We start from the raw sequence: 19,084 nt of genomic DNA, 5'->3' as shown, positions 1-19,084 counted from the left end.
GACTGACTTAGGTGGTTTCTCGCGAAAAGTTAAATAAATATAACGAGGTACGATATGATAAAGAAAATACAATCATTTATGTGTTTAATAGCGCATTTCAAAAATTACAAATTTTTAATCAGCTCCCGATTGGCTCGAATCTCGAATGGCGTTTAAAACATTGTTATAAACTTCGGCTTCTTTCCTCCCCCGGACGGGAAATTCGATCGATACTAAACATTTTCGTCTACGATCTCGGTTTTTGTCTTGGCTGGAGTGGTAGCTTCTTCTTCGACGACATTACCGGCGCCGTATTGCGAAAGGATCGGGGGTTCTTCGGAGTCTCCAAACAACGGCGTTCCGAAGCGTCGAGACATCGCGTCTGTAAAGAAAGTTAATAATAATTATACTAGAGGAAAGTTAAACGTTAAAACTTACAGACGTCTTTAAAACGATAACAACTTGACAAGTACCGCGAAAATGGATACAGATAAACCGCAACGAAAAAGATCCGAATCAGCCGCGTATTTTACCAGATCACTGGCGGAAAAGGCAACGATCGAGTTCCCACCTTGAAGTTGCGAGAGAAGCCTAACGAACTTATATTAAAAAATATAAAAAAGAAAAAAGGAAAATAAACAAAAGAACAATTCTTAATTTTTTCGGGATTTTTTCCCCACGCCTTTGTTCCTACCCTCGATTTCTACGGGGTCATTCTTTTTCCATTTACGTTGCCGAATAAAAACTCGTCTTAAAAGGCGAGTTCGCTCTCAAAATCGACCGTCGACGTCACGATGTCTTCAGGCTCGTCCAACAGGTCGCTGAAGTCGATAATGTCGCCGACGTGGTAACCGGTTCCGGAAAATCCGGCGGCGTCGTCATTGCCGTCCTTCGACGAACCCGCGTTTTCTACCTCGATGTTTACCGCGGAAACCTCTTCATTTCCTACGTTGTCGCCGCCGTCCTCCTCTTCCGACCAGGCGTGAAAGTTTGCGTCCATTACTTCGGAATCTTCGTAAGGGAGAACGACCCGGTCGGCTTCTTCAACAGAGGCTCTTTCACCTCTCGTAGCACCATCCTCCGCAAACATGCCGGGCGATGGTGTTCCTTTATGGAAGGAGGCCAAAAATGGCTTAGGTCTTTGCAAATGACGACTCTGGGCATGTTAGTGGGGATCGTGACAGAGTCATACTTGACGTCTTGGGTCGACCACCTATTCACTCCTAAGAATCTTAGAAGCTGTTCGGGGTCCCACGACACGACGCCAAAATCGTCAAAAATTATCCCGTCGAATTGATATTCGTGCAACTTTCTAAGTCTTCTTTGTGGGAAACGATAAGCGGATTTTTAAAATGGCTTTCAATGTAATAACCTTTTCCCATGCCCGTAGGACCGTATACCACCTGGGTAATCATTTGCAGGCTTTTGGGATTTATCGGTTTCACGATGAAATCTCGCGGGAGGAACTTCTTTCGCGGAGCAGAGGGAGCGAAACGATGGGCCAAATATCGACGCAGCATTTTTTTCTTCGACGGATATCCGGCCAGGTCGTGGCGCTTCAAATATTCCAACGCAGCGTTCAACGAAGGCTCTTTTATGGCGTGGTCCAGAAGCACACGAAAAGATGGTTGAATGAACCTCATTCCTAGATGCCCCCACGTTTGCAATTCTGCGCCGCAAATTCTTCCTATCCCCTGCTCGAAATCGCGAACCACTCCGGAATTTGAAGCTCCAACCCAAAGAGTTTCGACATATTCTTCAGACTCTTTAAATGTTGAAAGCCGAAGAATACTTTCCCCACATGTCTCCCGTCCACTTCCTCCTCTTGCGCGTAATAAAACTTATCCAAGTTTTGCTCATCTTCTAGTTTTTTGAAAAGTTCGTCGTTTATCGCCGCATCATCGATACCAACAAAATTTCTCACTCGAACCATTTTCCACGAAATGAATCCAACTTTAAAAAATGACTACTTGTTAACTCTGAGAATATTCGACTGATCGCAATCGAAAATCAGCGCCTCGTTATATCCTTTCTAGAGCAGATCTCGACACCACCTAGAGGCAAAAATGTAAACTATAATTCGAACGGCTAAGCCAATGACCGAAGGCCTATCAGCTCGGGTAACGAACGTAAAAACGTATCACCGTCAACGTTGGAACTCCAAACCAATCACCGAACGCTACAAAATAAGAGTAACCAATCAACACAACGACACCGTGAGTCTCGAACAATTATGAAACGGTTTAGGTTTATCCATAACGTATATTTGAAGCGATCTCCAAGCAGATCAACAAACAGATCATCATTCAGATCACCATACGTAACTCCAACAACGTACCTTTCAGCCGAACAGGAAACAGATCACGAAGCAGATCGCGCAACCGACCGCAATTCACATCACCAACCAGCTCACCAATCGCGTCTCCAATCCCCTCAGCGAGCTGATAAACGACGAACCCGGACTTAGCAGATCACGAACCGCATCGCCAACAACGTTCCTTTCGGGCGATCTCCAAGCAGAGCAACAAACAGATCAGCAAACAGATCATCAACCAGAACACCGTATTACGTATTGAAAATTATGACGATAAAATAATATATCTCGCAGATCACCAATCCGATCAGGGTGACCAACCCCTTAATCTAAAACAACATTATCTCACTAATCGTCCACGATATTGTATAGAGATCGTGTACTAACGGCTAAAGTATAGGTTTAGCGTAGGCTTTTGTCCCGCTGAGTAGTCGTAGTATGGGCTTTATGAATGGTTCTTACAAAGTCAAATAAGATAACGCGCGATTTAGAAAATCAAACGTTTATTATAAAATATTATTTTCTCTTATAATTCACAGGCTATGTGCCGATCACCATACGTATCTCCAGCAACGGATCTTTTAGAAGATCACGAAACAGATCGCCAAACAGACCACCGAAAAGCCCAGCAAACGAAACGCGAACTCTATCTCCAGCAACGTCTCTTTTAGGAGATCACGAAACAGATCGCCAAAAAGCCCAGCAAACGAATCGCGAACTCTTTCTACAGCAACGTATCTTTTAGGAGATCGCCAAACAGACCACGAAACGAATAGCGAACTCTATCTCCAGCAACGTATCTTTTAGGAGATAAATTCCCCAGATTGACGGGGTTGCCTTCCTCTATCTACATGTTCCCCGATTTACAGGTATTCCAATCACTAATAAAGATCACTTATTAACAGGGTTACCAATCTCTAATTATATTTCGTTCTTGATAGAGTTACCGATAACGAACTCAACGCCATCTACATTCCCCCATTAAAAGGGTTACCGATCACTAACTCTAATTTTACGCTATCGAAATTGCCCAAATGTACAGAGCTACCAACCACTACCTAAATTGCCCCAATATACAATGTTATAAACCACTATCTAACTTTCCCCCGCTTTATTGGGTTACCGTCCACTAACAAAAATATATCCGCTTGATGTGTATAAAAGCTTCATTAAAAAGGTAGGATAAAACACAGAAAAAAGGATAATTTAACTGTTTAAAACATTTTATTAAACTAATTCACACTTGTGTTTCATTTTCTTATTTAGTTATTTTATAATATACTTTTGCATCTCCGCATATTACGAGTTCCTAACGCTGGGTTTTAGATGACTTTATCTTCCTCCAACCGCAATAACTTTAAATAGAGTTCTTCGTAAAACTCATCTTCGTCGCTCGTATCTACTTCTTTAGAGGCGGTACGGCGTTAGTAGTTAACCCCCCTATTCCTAGCCAAGCGCGGGGGGCGCAGCGTGCTTTCCCCCACGCGTCCCCAGCTGCGTGACGGGGGGAATGAAGCGGGGAATCGCGTGACCTGAATAATTATGAGATTAACAGGTGTTAATTAATGACCTGTCAATCAACTAGAGTAGGTAAGCAAGTGTTTTAAAAAGGGTGAATATTAATGAGCGTGCCAAGTATTGTTTTACCGTTAGGGGTCATTGACCTGTTAGATAGTAACATGTGTTTAGGATCAACAAGTTGTTATATTATATGTTTGAATATTAATTTTTGGCGGGAAAGTGTAAGCGTCGCGTGTATAAATATCAACAAGTGGTTAAACTCTTTAGGTTTATTACATGTTTGACATGATTTTGGCGGGGAAACGGGTATAGTTTGTATTCTATAGGTCTATTACATGTTTGTATCTTTATAATTAACCGTTAGCGGTGATTGTTCTGGTAGCTATATGGTTTTTAAAGTTTTGGCGCGAATTTAACATGTGTTCTGAAGACCGTTAGAAATTCTAAGCGTCGATTAACAAGTGTTTAAACTCTTTGAAAAGGTTTATTATATGTTTGAATATTAATTTTTACCGGGAAAATGTTAGCGTCGCGTGCATAAATCAGCAAGTGGTTAAACAAAAATAGTTAAAAAGGTGTATTGAACATTTTCGGTTTGACCAACACCGAACCATATATCTCTAAATATAAGACTTCTTCAGATTTAGTCCAGGATCAGTAGTGTCCAAATATTTAGTTGCTGAAACTCTTTTTGACCTTCATCCTCTAATTCGAAATTTAAGACTTCTTCAGATGTCCAGAGTCCAGGATTATCAGTGTCCAAATATTTAGTTGCTGAAACTCTTTTGACTCCCATAGAACTCGTATTGAATTTATTATACCAGATGGCCATTATTCCTATTATACAAAGCATAAAGTTTACGATAAATAACTTAACATTTTATATTGACATTTCGAATTTACCGCGCCTCCACGAAAATCCCTACTTTCCAAGCGCACTAGCGCCATCTATTGTACTAAATCACTACCATAAAAATATATTTTTGGGCTGTTAAAAATATATAAAATAAATATCAGTCTAATTTGTTTAATATATACCAATATTCATAACACTTTATAATTAATATAATATAACATTTAACCTAACCGATAATTTTAAGCAACTCGCCTCCTGAAAAATTGCCAAAATCTCTCTTTTCCAAGCCCACTAGCGCCATCTATGTATTACGTTGCAAGATTGCCATAAAATATATTTTCGAACAAAACCTTTTTAAAATATATAGCATAAATATCAGTCTAATTTGTTTATTATATATCAATATTAATAACACTTTATAAATTACTAAATTTTTTATATATAATATTTAAGTTAGATGGCGCCACTTTCTTCACCCAGCATCTTAAGCAACGCGGTCGAAATAGCCATTCTCCAAAAGAAAGTTAAGCCAGAAGTATTGTTAAGATAATGTTTTAAGTTTTGAACGTTTTAAATAGGGTTTCGGGCACTCTAGTTATTGCTAATGGGAACTAAATTGTGCTAAGTATCTAACCGCGTAACTTTTAACATTTTTTTAGATTTCTAGGAATTATATTGGCCGCATACTTTCCAGGTAAACTTTTAGGCTTATAAATGAACATTTTTTAAAATATTTTAACGTTCTAGGATGTACGCCATTACTAACGGCCATTGGTAAAGCTCAACGAACAGTAACGGACTCATCATTGTCATTTGACAAGGTAAAAAACTATAATTTTGAGCTAGTATTTTGTTTTGGGTCGTATATATAAATATATATATATATATATATTGTATTATTCAATTTAAATAAGGTGTATGATAGAAAGATTTATAGGAGGTCGGGGGGGTTAAACTGGGTACGAGGCCCCGTCAAAAAGTTTCTCCAGCGCCACCAAGTGAGGCGTTTTAGAACGTATGTCGGGGAAACATTAAGTTGTTTTAAGACTAGCTTTACACACATTTTTGGTGGAATATTTTAAAATAATTTGAATGTTATTATAAGTATATTACCATGTCGAGAGGGATCCCAGCTACTAGTAGATTGTTGATTTTTCATAAGGAACGTAAGACTTTTTATCAGAAACATTAACGAATTGTGAGAAAACATGGAAAAAATCCCGTCCTTTTATATCAGTAAATCCAGGAAAAACTGGAAATCAGAATCAGGTTATCGATAACTAGAGGTGAATAGCCCTATAAATTAGAAAGGAATGTCATAGTATATAACCAGTTGTTAATATCGTATCTAATTAAAGTTTACGTGGTGGTTCAGGCTAGTGGCCATATTATTTTTGCAATGGACGATCTATTTTTAACATTACCGAGTAACGCTTCGAACGATTTATACCCGGAAAATACAGCGTCTACTTATAAAGTAAATTTAGGACGACCTTTAAATGTACCTTCAAATTTTGAAGTTGGAATTAGCGAAATTATATTACCGCCAACATGAGAAAATATTACAGAAAAAAACCGGTCATTTTTAGCAGTTTCCACGACAACCGTTAAAAACGTGCAACCGTTTACATACTTTAAAATATCAGTGAAAGTGGGTAAAATTGAAGCGGAGGAAGACCAGAATGGAAATATCCTTCGATATAGTGTCGTGCGAAAACTTATTGCAGCGCTTAATGAAAGTTTAAAAGAATTCGGGCTTGATAATGAAATTAAAATTGAACTCCACGCAAAACCAAACGGGCTCTGTTGGAATTTGATAACCACCAATAACTACCATATTAGAATTCCCAATGGACCAATTAAAGAGCTTCTCGATTTTGAACCTAACATAAATCCATATCGGAAAGACGGATTTCATATTGGGTCATATTTTTGTACGAAACCTTTTGCTGGTTATATAAAGTCCTTATCGTTAAATAACTTTAATTACATTGAAATTAGAAGTGATAATGTACAAGACGCCGCGTTTAGAGTCGAAACTCGAATTGATTATCAAATACCGACTGGTGCTTACTCGAGTGTCCAAGACATTTTAGACGCAATGATGTTAACCTTGGATGAGGAAATAAGGGATAAATTTAAATTAACCATTAACCATAATGGATCCGTTCACATTGGAGCCGCGGCGGGGTTTGCAATTATATTTCATTCATCTGAGAAAGGTCTCGGTGAAATGCTAGGCTTTACGCGCTTTAGTGAACTCTTGGCCAATACAGATAGTCTCTACGCTGCTGATTTATCAATGGGAGCCAGAACACTATATATATATTCAAATTTAATATACCCTCAATATGTAGGCGATACGTTTGCCCCTTTGATGAAAATAATACCGCTAGCTGGAAATGATAAGCCGTTTGAAAAATCTATTATTTTTGACAAAATTGATTACTATCCTTTGAGAACAAATAATACAGAAATAGTTGACATTGACATAAAAACGGATTTCGGCGAAACAATAGCCTTTATAAACGGAAAAAGTGTCGTTAGACTTCATTTGAGACGAAATGGCCGACAGTGAAAGTTATTTCAAATATTACCGCGAACAATATGGTGGCGGACCATTTTTTGCCGGACCTGTTTATCAACGGGGAAGAGGCGTGGGCGGAATTTTTAAAAAGCTGATAAAATATATAACACCCATTATCAAACCCGTGACCAATGAGGCTTTTGGAGTAGGCAAGAGATGGTGGCAAGATTTAAAACAAGGACATGACCCTAAAGAAACGTTAAAGAACAATTTAAGAATCGCCGGTAGCAATTTATTACATAAAGCGGCTGATCGATTAACGAGAAATCAGTCTGGCAGCGGCTGTCGTAAACGACGAACGGGCCCCATTAGGAAACGAAAAAAAGTGTCCAAACGGAGAGTTACAAAAAGAACCAAACTTGACTTTTTAGGATAATAATGGCGGTTTACGAGGGAATGCTAAGTCAGCTGGATATTTTTCAACGCCCATTGGTCAATACTAATGTAATTACCACAACGGAAATAAGATATTTACCAACAAACAATTTATCGGACAATGGCCCTCTGGAATTTTTTATTCCCGCGTCGGAAGATTTATATATGGATTTATCAAAAACTATGTTAAAATTGAAACTGAGACTTTTACATAACGATGGATCGAATGTCCCCGCCGTTGAAACAAAAGTGGCACCAACGAATAATCTAATAGGGTCGCTTTTTAGTCAATGCGATTGTTATCTCGGGGATACTTCTACCCAGTCCGCGAACAACTGCTACGCTTACAGTTCGTACATTGAAAAATTAGTCAACTATGGACAAGATGCAAAAAATTCGCAACTCCAAAATAGCCTCTTTTATATGGACTCTACGACCAAGCCTTCGGAAATGTGGTTAGATACGTTCAAGTCAGAGTCCAACGGGGCCCTGAAGCGAAGCTCAAGATCAAAAGAATCGCAATCCTTTGAAATAATGGGGCCTTTGTCTGTTGATGTGTGTAAAATTAATAAGTTTATGTTAAACCAAGTTTCGGTACGATTTCGTTTAGTTAGAAGCCCGCGCCTAACTACCGTCATGTCTATGGAAGCTGGCAAGGATTATAAATTAGTTATAGACCAAGCGTACTTGTACGTGACAAAAGTTAAAGTTAATCCTTCAATCGTATTGGCGCATGCAAAAATGCTAGAATCAGATATTCCAGCTATCTATCCCTTAACGCAAACGATTGTTAAAAATTTTAGCGTAGCGAGAGGCCTAACGAATATAAACCGCGATAACATCATTTTAGGTAGATTACCGAAACGAGCTATTGTGGTTTTTGTCAAGGAAGATGCGTTTATTGGGTCATTGAATAGTAATAGTTTACAATTTGAACATTTAAACGTGACCGATTTGTCCCTCTCGGTGGGTCCTGATCGTTATCCTCCCGATGGGTTCCAAATGGACTACGACGAAGGGAATTATTGTTTACCTTATCAGAGTCTATTTTCCGCGATGGGGATCGATGGGGCCGACCGTGGTAATTTCATAAGTTTTAAAAATTTTAAATACGGGTATAACATGTATCTATTCGATCTAACAAGCGACAACAATGCTAGTGGGGATTATATGTCTCTTAGAAAGGACGGTAGTTTACGACTCGATGTGCAATTTAAAAACGCATTAACACATAATGTGACATGTATAATGTATTTTGAATTCGATAATGAGATTTTGATAACACGCGATCGCAAAGTAATTTATAACGCCGAATAAAACCCATTTAAAGCACTTTACCTTAAGCGGTTTAACAGTTCCTCGTTTGCAATCGTTCAACCATGTCACGCTCTCATTATCTCTCCGATAAACTGGAAATTTTTCTTTCAAATGACATTCCGGGTACCGATCTTAAAATTAAACGCCAAGGGCATAGAAAATACGTTTCATTTTATCTTAACGTTTGGGAAAACTTATGGACATTTTCCGATGAAATTGACACATTCTTTGACTTGACAAAACCCCCAACCCGATTTCATAGTTGGCTAACCGATTACGTAAAACTCGAAGGATTTATATGTCAAAGAGGTAAATTTATTGATTTGCGTTCGCACGTCCGCGGAGCCAATGACAAGTATAATGTCTTGTACTCGACTTCAAACGGTTTTGCAATGTGTAAAACAAGCTGGGAGTGGTTAAAAATTATTCGCTTAAGTCTTAATACGGAAATTCAGGAGAGAAAAAACTGTTACCAGTGTATGAAGAAATGTATTAAAGACGAATTAACCGAGATTCTAATGTCGTTAACGGGATCCTGTGAAAATACAGCTTGTCACTTTCAATTGGCTCATGACATTACGTGCCTTCCCGTAGCTTCGCATTGGTCTGAAAGGCTTGAGGCTAATGTGAAAAGAGCTCTTCCTCTGGTCAATTATCAAAAGACTCTAAATAATTTTAACGAAAACTACCCACATTGTTCTTTAAACATAAGTAATTTATTTCATGCAATGGTTAACGATGTATATGAAATTATTACAGAATTTTTTGTTTTGTTTTAATAAATGGTATAAATTTAAGAATATGGTTTGTTTAATTTTTATTACAAGTTAAAAGGTCAAAGCGCGCGGCCATGAATAAAACCATAGAGAAAGTCTATTACGATACTGAAAATCCAGGGGGATGAGGCGGTGTCAAGCGATTAGAAAAAAGTTTGCCCTTAATTCCAAAGACCAAAATTAAAAAATGGTTGTTAACGCAAGACCCCTATACGTTGCATAGAGACCGAAAGCTTAAATTTGCTCGTACACCAACATATGTGACGTCACTGAATGAAATTCATCAAATGGATTTAATAGTTTTGGACGAGTTGAAACCGGATTATAATTATATTTTAGTTAACATTGACGTTTTATCGCGCTTTTTATCCGCGTTACCTTTGAAAACAAAGAGCGGGAAAGACGTTCTACAGGCGCTAAAAAAAATTCACAAAGTTAATAAACCCATGAAAATTAATACGGATCAAGGGAAGGAATTTCTTAATAAGACCGTACAGGATTATTTAAAAAAGAACGATATAAAACATTTTGTAAGTTACGGGGACATAAAATGCGGAATCGTAGAACGCGCCAATAGAACTCTCGAGAACAAAATATATCGTTTAATTACTAAAACTAAGAAACCAAATTTCATTAAGGATTTACCGAAAATTGTAAGATCGTATAATAACAGTGTACACAGGTCGACCGGGTTCAAACCGTGTGAAGTAACGGTTGATAATGAACATTTAGTTTGGAAAAATCTTTACGGTAAAAAATCAATTAGGGAAAAAGCCAAATTCAAAGTCGGTGAACGTGTTCGATTAACAAAAGCCCCGAAAGCGTTTACTAAAGGCTACAAGGGATACTGGTCGAAGGAAGTGTTTACTATTAAGAGAGTGATTAATAGACCTCGTCCTGTTTACGTCATACAAGATCAAAATAATCAAGTCATCTTGGGTTCATTCTATCCCGAAGAACTACAAAAGATTCTATCATGAATACTAATCAGCTTGATGAATTTTTGAAATGTGATTATAGAACGCGCCCATTTTATATTGGTACATTTTCCAAAGACGCGATTCCCAAAAAACCGCCGAAACAGAAAACGTATTGTTTTATTATAAATACGGACGATTCGACGGAACCAGGTTCTCATTGGGTCGCTGTGTTTATTTAATCGGGAAAGGGATAATTTTTCTGTTCGTTTGGAAATTCACCTGTTACGTACAATTTTAACTTGGGTCATTTAGCTAAAAAGTGGGTATATAATAAAAATATTATCCAACCGATTGACTCGGAAACATGCGGTGCTCATTGTTTCTTTTATATCGTATGTAAATGTTCGGGGTATACTTATAGAGAAATATTAGATATGTATAATGATACTCTATATATCAATGACATAATCTCGTTATGGAATATGTGTCTGCATTTAATGAATCACGAAAATAAATATTATAATCAATAAATTTTTTATTGTATCAATTTTTCCATTTTTTAAGAGGGCTTAATGCTCGGCGTCTGTTTTTAGGTGTCGGATAAGGTTTGCGAACATTTAGTCTCCTCTTCACGTGCTTTCCATTCGTTTGTAAATCTTTATCCGAAAATGGTAGAGACACAGCCTCCGATAAATTCTCCACGCTTTCAGCCGATGGCCTATACGTTGCGTCGCTGTCTCGTGTAGTACCCGTCGCGCCTTCAGACGTATTGAAGAGGTTCCTTATGTTACTGGTACTTTCGGAACGGCGTGGTGTACTACTTGAAAGAGGATCAAACTCGCGGCGGAGTGCTTCGTGGACGGCTTCGGGAATATTCGGTGTTGACTCCGCTATCAAATGATCCGGTAGAAACGCCGGGACTGGGGGAGTAGGTCGAAGAGGGGGTCTCGGTTCCGCGTGTAGATAAACGGGAATCGGATCGGGAGAAATCAACGTAGTACTGGGTGAAACGGGGGAACCGCGAGAGACATTTCTCGGAGAATTTGTTGGTGTAGCTACGGGTCGAGAAGAGGAGCTAACGTATTCGATGGAGGAGGCATCGCTGGGGGCTCTAAACGAACGGCGGGGACTCCTTGAAATTCTTTAATTTTAAAGTACCTTTGAAACATAGTTAAATACTCTCGTAACGTATCCTCCTCACTCCCTACTTTAATCGGTTTATTTATGATGCTTTTCATTTGATTTTGAATAATGTCTATTAATTTGGCCGTATCGCTAAAATAGCTATCAGCGGGGACTAAAACGAATTTTTTCATCGATTAATAATACGGTTAAGAACCACGGGAATTAATGAACCGAGAATTGCACCCCAGAATCCGCCTCGCTGAGATATTAGAATTTTTCGACGGTTTAAGTCGGTTAAATTTTTACGAGCAAGTTTTCTGATGCACGCTTTATAGCGCTGTAATATTTTTTTCCCATTTGCGCCTACAGGTAGCGCCCCCCGGGTAATATTAAGACAAATATTAGAAATAGAGTTTAATTGTTCGGGACAAGCGTTTTTAATTAAAAATTTGCGCTGACTGGGGGAAGCTTTTTTAATGAGCGTTAAATAAGGTTTATGTTCCCGTATCGCTCGTGGCCAAGTCAGCTTACGTAATGAAACAATTTTATAAATACATTCAAATTTATTCAAAAAACACAAAGAATTTATACAATGAAAACATTTTCACATATTTTTTATAGAATATATTTAACAGAATAAATTTTTTTTAAACATTATTTTTAAACCCGTCACCATTACTCTAGAAAAGTTATCATTGGGCCCTCTTCAAATAAGCAATTTGTTCGCACTTTGAAATGTTCTGGTGTTTCTTGATTTAAATCTAAAACAATATTAGAATAGGGTCGAGAAGCAGTTACATTATTGTACACAGTACTTAGAAAATTTGGGATATTAGGAAATACTTGTCGACTGAGACATTTAATCTGACTAGGATCACGCGGACTCTTAAATAGAACAATGTACGATGAGTTCAAGCTAATATCGCGAGCCGCTCGACCTTGACCAAAAACAATTTGGGTTAAGAATAATATAGTTAAATTTAAGTGGTTACTACCAACACGAAATAATTCCGAAACGTACGCGTTATTTATACAACTTTGAGAGAGATCGTCGAGAACGAGCAAGTTATTTATAGAAATATCAAATATTTCTTCCGGTTTCTCACTTAATAAACCCTGATGAAACTCGATATCAGGTATAATTTTTTTAAGCTCATTGAATTTTTCCGACCAAATATTATAACAATAAATGATTCGCTCGGGAGGTTTCTCGAACAGCGTGTGTCGATTTTTTAAAAGCCGAAAAGTCCAAACTGTTTTTCCGCATCGACTCGGTCCACTGATGAGGAACGTGGTCGGTGATTTAAACTTGAGCCGCGTTACTGACATTTTTGTAGCCGAAAGGAATACTGGTACCGTCGCTCTTGAAGATTCGCTTGTTAGACGTAAATCCAACGAGTTTTTCAGCAGGTTTTGGAATAGCTGCCCCGTTTTTAAACGTTTCACGTTAAATGGGACTTCGACGCTGTATTTCAATTGTTGGTTGCGTGTAGCGAGGTCCTTCAAAGCTTCAAAGTTGACAATTGACTGATTTTTTTAGTCAATGTAATGCCCTTAAGTTTAGTGACAATCTTTCCAGATTCGAATAAAATTGAATAAGCTTTACATCCCAAGGAAACAAAGGCTTTTATATTTTCATTGGGATACTGGTCAGCTAATGTACCTAGGGTAGTTCCTAGCGGAATATTTAAGTCTTTACTCATATAAAGAAAGGCAGAATCAGTATCGACGTAATTTAAATTAGAACCAATTTGAGCCATTAATTTGTATAATTTAATACGGCCGTAACTGGCTACAAACGCGCCTATCGTTGGTGACCCTTTCCGATAAGTTGCAACGTAGTCTTCCCGAAAACGAGTGGTGACTAAGGCTATATCATCGTTTAGTAGTTTAAAATCCGTTAATTCTTTGGTTTTATCGGCCAAAATTTCAACTAATTCCTTATAAGAATTAATAAAAACACTTTGGCCTCGATTTAAATTAATGGAATTTTTGCCCCACAGACTGTTTAGACTAAGTTTGCCAATAGCTTTTAAAGCGGGATTATCGGTTATATCGTCTAAATTTAAATCTAACCCGTCAATTTCATTAAAGTCTCGTAAATAATTAAGTTTTTGTTCTAATGTAATTATGTCTTTTGGATACGACGAATTTTGAACTTTGATTTTGTAAAAAAGCCGAATATAGTCATCGAATAGCGGACAATCTTTATCGAATGTCTCTCGGTAATGATGTACTTCGTGAATTGTAATAATTTTGTAACCGTACTCTATCGCTAGATAAAACTCGGGGGTTATGCTACGCTCTCGATCAGTATGGGTACATTCGAAACATTGTTCAGCTGCACATTTGTAGCAGAGAGTATAATAAATTTTACTATTAATTTTAGCTGAGAGAATAGGGAGGTTTAAATTGGTAGGTGGCAGCACCGTAGCTTTAATCAGACCAAAATAAGCGTTAACGGAAAAATTAAAGTTACAAGTTATAATTTCGGGGCTTGATTTGGGATATTTATAGGAACTCATCTGGACGGACGGGTACATACTATTGAAATCCACGACTTTGATTGGTCGATCGGGAGTGGCTTCGGCGTAAATTACAAAGTTTTCGACCCTCCCCCCGCGAATGGCGTCTCTCGCTTCTATCGGTTTGGTAAAGGGTAGGGAATCGCAAAAACTCGCAATTGCTGGGTCTTCTACTAACTCATCATACTCGTGTTCCCATATACTAATAAACTGTGCATTAGGCTTTTCCCTTTTTAAAAAAATTTCGCGGTCTAAGGTTTTGAGATAAATATTTAAATTTGAATCTTTTAACTGTTTATCGTAAGCCTGGTGGTCAGTGTGCAGTGGGCATTTATGGTAATGGCAGCCGTAAAATTCGGCAATTATTTCGGGCGAGGAACAATAACCGTCTAATCGATAGGGATAAATGACATGTTCTCCACCTAGCGATCGCGCCGTTTGAAATTTCACGTTGAGTTTTTTTTCCAAATAAGCTAATCATTTTAGGGCCTTGGCACTATGGCGTTTCCTATAACCCGTCCCCGGAACAATCGCGATAGTGTTTGGTTCGACAAATCTACTAAGGAATAAATTTGTGACGGCTCCCGGCAACGTTATGGCGGTTGACCCTAACAAATCAAAATCAACGGTTTTTAAAAATAAATTTCTAAAACTATCGAATCCTTTCTGTAAAAGTTTAACGTCATCGATCGCGTATTCGGTTAAAACTTTATTTAGATCAAAAACGACGTAACGTTGGGAATCGTACCATTGATTAAATTCTACGATTTCCTCGTCCGTAAATTTGTCGATACCAAAATATTCTTTCTCGGGGAGGGCGCCGATATAATCTAAATTGTTTTCCGTAGCGAATGAATAACAAAAATAACCTTTCTTTTGGACAATCTTAAAAGTTTTCGAGAAATTTCGAAGGGCTGTAGGTAGGAACATGAAACTATCGATAAAGGCTATTTTAAATTGGGCGAGAAACATACCCAGGGCTTTGGAACCGGTATAAATTATCTCGGGTTTAATCTTTCGTTTTAATAGACCGTTAAGAATAAGCAACGTATCGAAACCACTCCCGAAATGGCTAATTAATATGACGTTTTCAAAGACCGGCCTCGTAACCGTATCTCTTTTCCGACCATTAACTGTCACCTGGCATGCTAATAAATAATCTAGGAAATTTTGAACGCAATCAAAGCCGTGAAATTTTCGGTAATCATAATTGGTCGAAAATGGCGCTTCTTGCATCGCGGAAATGGTTAAAATTGGTCTAATTTTAGTGTCAGTCGTTATGGTCTCAAAATCAAAATAACATAGTCGTTTCTCATTTGATTTTATTTCTAATGGGCGGACGTGACACTCGTTTTTGGGATGCTCAATTTTGCAAAAAGCGCATTTGTTGTCGCAATTATGATTGCCTTCATAGTCTTTCCCGCAATTTAAACAGCGCCTTCAAACCTGACAGGTTCCTAGTTCTACGTGTTGGGAGAAACAATTTGGTCCGGCAAAATACCGATTACAGTCATTACAACGGGTAGCCTGTTCTAAACTAGGGTGGAATTCCGGACCGTGACACCGGCGGCATTTAAGATTGGGTCCGCAGTCGTGACTTTTTTTTCTTTGTCTTTATATAACAGGGTAAGACAAAATTTACAATAATATTTTGCCCCAAACATGGCCGAATAAGATCGTACGACGTGGGTGTGGTCTTTAATTTTTAAGAGGAAAATTTGTTTTTCTTTGAAGGGACCAATAAACACTTTATCGAAATTATCGTCCGCCGAGATTAATATAATTTGGTAGTCGGGTAATATATTTTGGAATCGGTTAATGTCTATTATTTCTACGGGGCCTTCGGGAACCCCCGCTAGGGCGTGTAATTTTTTAGCTTCAATTTCTTGTTCGGGTTTTGTCCCGTTTCTAATTGTCTTTAAATCGTTTTGATTAAAACTAGCACCCTGCCCTAAACTTTTTAAATGTTGATAGTCGGCCAAAACTCTTCCCACCGCCAGGGCTCTCGTAAAACATAAATTGTCCGTATTTCTAATGGGGATAAATGTGTTACCCTGGTTGATATACTGATCTAAACATTCACAACTTCTTGTTCTAACGCTGCGAGGAAGTCCTCTCATAGGGGTATCTTGAAGAAATATTAGGTCGAATCTGAGGGGTGAATCTAGATAAATGGTTTTTACGGACTGCGCTACCTTTTCAATCCCCGTTAAAATTCTCTCAGCTGTCAACTCATTAATATTCATTAATTGGAAATTTATCGGATCGTGCAGCTCATTGGAAATTACCACCACCCTGACGCGCGTGTAGCCTAAATTATCGGCCGTAATTCTATCTAATATTAATTGGAAAATAAGGGTCAGTTGGTTACTGATATCCGCGTGGTTTAATTGGTCTAAATTTTTAAAATTACACTCGAATAGCATAGATTTACACCTATACTTTCGAGAAGAACTGGCAATGATTTTATCTATTGAGTAAAAATTTTTAGGGTTGAAACGGGTGCTAAGATCGAGGGCCATGGTGTTTTTAAAGTCCTGCGTAAATATTTAATACGGTTTGAATCGTTGTCGCGACGTCGTAAACTTCGCCGGAATTCTGCAAGTTTAATAGTTTTTCGTAGTGACGTCCACGGTTCTTGTAATCTAGAACTTCACCTCGCCGACCCGCTAGAATTTCAACCTTCTCGTTTCTTAGTTGAAAATCACCTTCTTCATAAACTATCTGTTCTAGATACTCTTTTAACTCATACGCCGAATCTAGTTTGACGCAAACGCCGTCTTACGTCGCGGTTGGCCGATCGCTATTTTTGACGTAACGCCTTATATCTAAATACAAGTTATTTTTGAAACTTGCAATTTTTATCCCGAAATTTTTATGGCGGGAAAACTCTACGACTATATCCGTCCAGCCATCGTCTACTGGCTTAGATGGACCGGCTTGAGATGGGCCTGGCTTGGATAGGGTGCTTTTGGGTGGCGCATCAACTGGTTTGAATGGCGATTGTTTGGAAGGGCTATCGAGTACCTCGTGGCATGTTAAATCTATGATATCAGGTTGATTCTTCGGGATGTCTACTTCAAAACGAGTTTTCTTAATATTTACTTTTTTTCCGAAATCTAATCGACGACGGACCTTATTGACCTGGGAGCAGGGAGGTGTTTCGGATTGGTTCTAAAAATTAAACTAAATTAAATGGTATAAAAATAGACTGAATTAATAAACTATTACTTTGCGGTCAAAATCCATCGTGCCAGAATAATTTCCTAACAATAAACGGTCATTTAAAAAAGGTAATTCCCCAAATTTTAAAATGTACTTACAATTTCTTCAAGTCGAAAGCAAGTTGTGAAATAAATGCAAATAAAGCGCGTCCCTCTATTTATAGTCGCAAAACCCCCTAGCGGGACGCTTAGGAACTTCTATAACACATGCTAATTTTTCGTAACGCTTTTTTTATATCAACATGTGGTAAATAAACCCCCTAGCGGGATGCTTAGGAAACTCCATTTTCTAATGGTTTTGTAACAATTTTCACGTACTCTATTAACGTAACGTTTTTTTAAATAAATCAATGTTTTCTCGAGAAAAATTCCATACACGAACCTAACCTCAAGCTATAGTAAATCAAATATTTAGGTTAAGATTACCGGGTATAAAAGGCGCGATTTTTTCATGTTTTATCACATTACGTTCCTGAACTACAATGTAAGTTGTAAAACGTCTTAATACGAACCTTTTAAACAAAAATTTAAAAATTTAGGGCTTCCAACACTACAGCAGACTTTATTAAAGCAGTGAAGGGGAGACGACGCGGAAGTAATGTACTTTTGATAATATACTGTAACAAGTAATTGATAATTATTAAATTATAGGAGAAAACGCGGACCTAGGACCAGTTCGAAGTAATTATTTTCTATTTTTTATTATACTTTTATAAAAATTCTAACAATAGGACCCGACACGTTGCCACCACCCTCCACGCCTTCGGACCCACCAACACCCGGGAACTCTCCAACGCCCTCGAACTCTCCCACAATTCCCTATCGGAAGATTTTGATCAACCCGTCATTGTCGGCGAAAATGCGAGTACTGGACTTGAGGAAAGGTAATTCGTTAAATATATTTTAATACGTATGAAAATATAATATGAATTTTTTCTAGCGCCGGGGATCAAAATCATCGTGGAAGGGGGTAATATATTCAACATGTTTTATTATATTAGCAACTAATTTATGTAATTTTAGGTGGCGCCCTTAAAATTTTAATTTAAAAATAAACTGTTTATATTTATTTTTGTATCTTTCTTAATAAGCACGTTAGTTGTATCATATAAACCATTTTCATACAGATTGGTTAAAACGTACCATTCCTACTTGTTTATCGACGCTTAGAATTTCTAACGGTCTTCAGAACACATGTTAAATTCGCGCCAAAACTTTAACAACCATATAGCTACCAGGTCAATTACCGCTAACGGTTAATTATAAAGATACAAACATGTAATAGACCTATAGAGTACAAACTATACCCGTTTCCCCGCCAAAATCATGTCAAACATAAGTGTACATTAATAAACCTAAAGAGTTTAACCACTTGTTGATTTTTATACACGCGACGCTTACACTTTCCCGCCAAAAATTAATATTCAAACATATAATATAACTACTTGATGATCCTAAACACATGTTACTATACTATCCATATAACAGGTCAATGACCCCTAACGGTAAAACAATACTTGGCACGCTCATTAATATTCACCCTTTTTTAATTGACCTTGAACAGG

General features: G+C 37.8%; 1 long non-coding RNA gene across 2 annotated transcripts; it reads left to right on the top strand.

Annotated features, from left to right (window-relative positions):
* Positions 1-5,176: 5,176 nt before the first annotated feature.
* On the top strand, positions 5,177-18,594 carry LOC149937635 (uncharacterized). 2 transcript variants are annotated; one of them, XR_016481357.1, is made up of 6 exons: positions 5,177-5,364; positions 5,418-5,491; positions 18,171-18,200; positions 18,251-18,403; positions 18,460-18,489; positions 18,543-18,594. It is a non-coding gene; the product is annotated as an uncharacterized LOC149937635 (long non-coding RNA). The 2 variants fall into 2 exon arrangements; XR_016481356.1 differs by having other exon boundaries at positions 18,460-18,546.
* Positions 18,595-19,084: the final 490 nt, after the last annotated feature.

This window comes from Leiobunum rupestre, chromosome 6, assembly GCF_980474605.1.
Source record: "Leiobunum rupestre chromosome 6, qqLeiRupe1.1.hap1, whole genome shotgun sequence".
NCBI lineage: Eukaryota > Metazoa > Arthropoda > Arachnida > Opiliones > Sclerosomatidae > Leiobunum > Leiobunum rupestre.
This window is presented reverse-complemented; position numbering and strand designations above follow the sequence as displayed.